Here is a 4,634-nt window from a genome sequence, read left to right on the forward strand (position 1 = left end):
AAATTTTTGTCAAATATTTACCAATTGACTCAAGAATTTATTTCTCTTAATATCCTCATAATTGTCTATCACTTAGTTTGTAAAAATGGAGCAAGGTGTAGTAGAATCCTTTTTCCTTTAACAAAGTCATTTATACCATACATGTTTGTCTTTTCCAAAGAAAATGGATGCAATATTTACCCTTTATAAGGATGCAACTTATTTTATATCAAAGTATTGCTCCATCTAGAAAACCCATGTGATAATATTGTTACCATCACACTTCCTCATAGAAATTTTCATAATTTAGTAATTCCTTAGTGTTGATTTTAGGCCCTTATGGTGTGTATCTTGGATTGAAAATTCATAATTCAATATTTTCTCTCTCCAATTGTGATAACATACTTATAACCATATGTGATTGAGTCTCAACACCATTCCTTTCATTATGTTCATGATTTACTGAGATCTCCATATCCTTTTTTGGGAGATTATTTAATAGTTTGGTTTATAATTCTTTTATGGATTTTTTTATTTATTCCTTCATTTTGTTCATCTTATTTTTCCAATTCACCAATAATTTCTATTTTAAGGTTTTATTGAGAGCCTAATGAATCTTCCTTTTTCAACATACAACCATCCAGTTCATTAAATATCTTCTCTAATTGGGAGAACCTAATTTAAAAGTCTCCACTTTCTTCATAACTATTGGATGAACATTTAGGAGTTTTAATTGTTGTAGTAGGTTTTGGATCTTTCTTTGGATCCATATCAGAAAATAATAATAGTACTCCTATTTTTTACATTTTCTAGTCACCTAAAAAAATGGATCTTCTAGTAAAAAAATATATTAATTTCAATTTGTGTACCTTTAAAACCTTAACTTGGATAATATATGAATGGTTGACATTTTTCTTGATATATCTCTAATATTTTAGCCCTTATGAATATGAAACATAAATCTATAATACTTTGGTATGTCTTCTCTATGATTCCACAACTTTAAACAAAATTTTATTTTCCAAGTAAAAGTTATGGTAACTTTCCTAAAAATTGTTGCTTTTTGGCCTCTTCCTAAGAAAAAACTTGTATAATATTGCACATGTCCAACTATTTAAATATAATTATGAAACTTTTACTTGAGGAACTTTTGTTGTCTTGTATGATCTCTAAAATTTTTACAAAATGAAAAGCCTCAGGAAAATGTGATAGAAATAATATTAAGATAACCTGTTTGAAATTGATTTCTAAACCATTGAGAAACCATAACTTACATAAGACATATGTGTAAGGTATAACAAACAAATTTTAAATTTTTTATTAGAGATACCTACATATTTTCCTTAAACATAACAATATTAATATATTTAATATCATCAATATTTTACAAAATAACTTCCTTATTTATTCCACAATTACTTATGTAAGACTCAAGCATCTTTATGCCATCCCTGCTTAAATCATTGGCTATTTTGGTTGGAGTAGAAATCAATTTTAGGGATCCTCTTGTAATCCGTGTTTTGTATCTTGTTATTATACATTAAGTACTTAATTGTAGTTGGGTTATTATAGGGGAAATACTCACTTCTATGAGGAGGATAGGATAGGGTATTTAGTTTATAATTTTGAGATTATAAGCTATAAAATTATTTTGGATCTACTCTATCATTCTCCAAGATTCTCAGGACATATTGTATCCCCAAAATTCACATGTATATATCAAGATACAATTACTGATGAGAGCCTCAAAGAATAAATTTTTTTATCCAATAGCCAAATATACACTCATTTACAGCTATTTTCAAGCCTATAATAAAATTTCCACCTTCCATTTAACATTTCCAATGCCACAATTTCAATTGATCTGATGATAAATATCGATTCCAAGATACTTGCACAAAAACACCTCCACAAAGCTATTGTTGTCATACATGAAAGTAATATAGGTCATTTTTTTCGATTTGATTATTGTAACCTTTATTTTGTTAATGTTCATGGTCATTTATATACTACAATGAAATTCCTTAATGATTATAAGTTGTTGATTAAGCTCATCGTGACTCCTTTCTATAATAACAATATCATTGACATAAGGAGTATGGATGGTGACTATACCAACAAGCATTGGACCAACACAACCTACATCTTCCAAAAAAGTCTCTCACTTTTCAATGTGTATGTCAAAAAGGGTAGAAGATAAGGGCAACATTGTTTGGCTCCTAGTTTGTAGATAATTTCCTTTTAATACCCCTTAGTGCTCCTAAACATGGTAATAACATTCTCATAAATCCTTACTAAAACAAATCTCGACTCAAAAAGAGAACTTTATCTCTTCTAAGATATTCCAAAGGTTATTTTTGGGCATTGACTCAATAGCTTTCTTAAAGTAATTGAAACAACAAATAAGATTGATTTTATTGTTGTGATACTCATTTGTAATGATTCTATGGATGATAGGTGGTCTATAATGGAGAATAGTAGCTTTTAGGTATTGTGTGGCCTTTAGCTTATTTTTTGTGGCTTTATATCCATACATTGATCTTGTTTTTAAAAGTACTTCCATAAAACTTTGCTTAAATGGGGTTAATCATAATGGTCCTATAATTAGATTGACTACTTTTATCTCCAGCTTTAAAAACATTATAGTGAGGCTTTGAATCTAGATTTTAAGCAATCACTAGTGTACTAAGTTGAAGAGATTGAGTATATAAATAATGAGAGTAGGCTCTTCAATTTTTTAAATTTTAGCTAGATAGATTTCAATGCCCTTAGTTTTTTAATTTTGTGAGTCACTTAACCCCGAAATTTATGTCTTTTTTACAAAGACTTCATCCTCCATAGAAATGCTTGGAATGTTATTTAGGATATTAGGGTGATTCCTAAAAAATTTAAAGGTAGGATTTCTAATTTGTCAATAGAATCATATCATTTTCTTGAGTTTTACACATCAAAATTTGCCTCCAAAATGTCTTTGGATCTAGCTTATATAGGTACAAAAGTTTCTCTTGCTTTTTGTTTATGTTGTATTTATTTTTCATTTCTTCATTTTAATTAGGTATTTGCATGTTTTTATCTTATTATATCTCAAGGACTTATTAGAGATATCCCTAATGAATTTTTTAACATGTTTACATTCATTATCACACCAATGGCTTACAATCCTATTTTTCTGTTTACAAAATAGTTCAAGGGATAATTTGTTTATGTTAGCAGAGAGGGTTGTCCTAAAATTATGATATAGGTCTTAAATATTATTCTTATATGAGAGGAGATTTACTTTAGTATTTAAACTCTTTAAGGAAAGGTCAAGTTTATTTTTGTCAGAAAGCAAGTACCTTTATTATCTAATTTCTCTTCAAAGAGACTTTAATGCATGATACATATGTTCCTTCAGTTTTCACATCCGTCTATGGGTGGTACACTGTACTAAAGTTTAATTTTATACCAAAATTCCCAAACATTGATTTCCAGAAATTTGCAGTAAACTTCGTGTCTCGATGTAATATGTTCATTTTTTGTATACAATGTAATTTGAAAATATCTTTCATGAAGATATTCATGATTTGTGTTGTTCCAAAGGTGGATTATACATTAATACATCTGCTACCACCACAATGGAATCATGCCAATACCAAGTTCTTGCTAATCCAGTTATGGAATCCATGGAAATCATTTCCCACTTCCATTATGGAACATGTAATGTATTTAGTAGACCTGCTAGATGCTAATGTTCTATTTTCACTTGTTGACATTGCATGCACCTTACCAGGTAATTAACTACCTCCTTTTTCATTCCATCCCAGAAGAATTGTTCCCTTAACGCAGTTATCATTTTCTGGTCTCCTTGATGACCCACATATGGATCTTTATGTTTCTCATAAAAAATTATCTGTTTCAGAGGGGTGATATTAGGAGTAACCCAGCTACCTTAGTAGGTGATCAATCCTTTAGAATTGATCACATACCTTGTTGTCTTACCTTGTTGTATCTACTTGTGCAATTCTTGGTATTGGGGGTCATGTTGCCCTGGTAATCTTACATGTTCCTCAAGATCTGTTCTTACACTTACTCCCATGTGCCTAACTATAGCCTGAGCATGTCGACTTAATGCATCAGTAATATTGTTCTCCTTCTCCTTAATATGTTTGATTTCAAATTTGAATTCACTAAGGAAGGCTAACCATATTTCGTTTCTTGCATTCAGGCCAGATTGACTGAAACAATATCTAAGGCTAATGTGGTTAGTCATTAAAACAAACTTTTTACCCAACAAATAATGTCTCCACATTCTTAATGCATGAATTACTATATCCAACTCCGGATCATACAAAACATAATTTTTCTCGTGTTTTTTCAATTTCTGGGATTCATAGGCTATCACATCATTGTTTTGTAGCAAAACCCCTCCTAATCCCTCAAGGGACACATCTGTGCATGCTACAAATTCCTGGTCTGGATTTTCTATCCATAAGATAGGAGCTGTGGTAAGCATTTTTTTAATTTTATTGAAACTTTCTTGACACTTTTTAGTCCATTCAAACTTTATTCCATTTTTATATAATGAGGTATGCCAATCTGGAAATGTCCTTCACAAATTTGTGAGCGTAATCCCAATAAAAGAATGAAATGCACACACATCCCTTGGTACTGGACAT

Source organism: Pinus tabuliformis, chromosome 6 (assembly GCF_031772625.1).
Source record: "Pinus tabuliformis cultivar Carrire ecotype Pingquan chromosome 6, CPIR1, whole genome shotgun sequence".
Classification (NCBI taxonomy): domain Eukaryota; kingdom Viridiplantae; phylum Streptophyta; class Pinopsida; order Pinales; family Pinaceae; genus Pinus; species Pinus tabuliformis.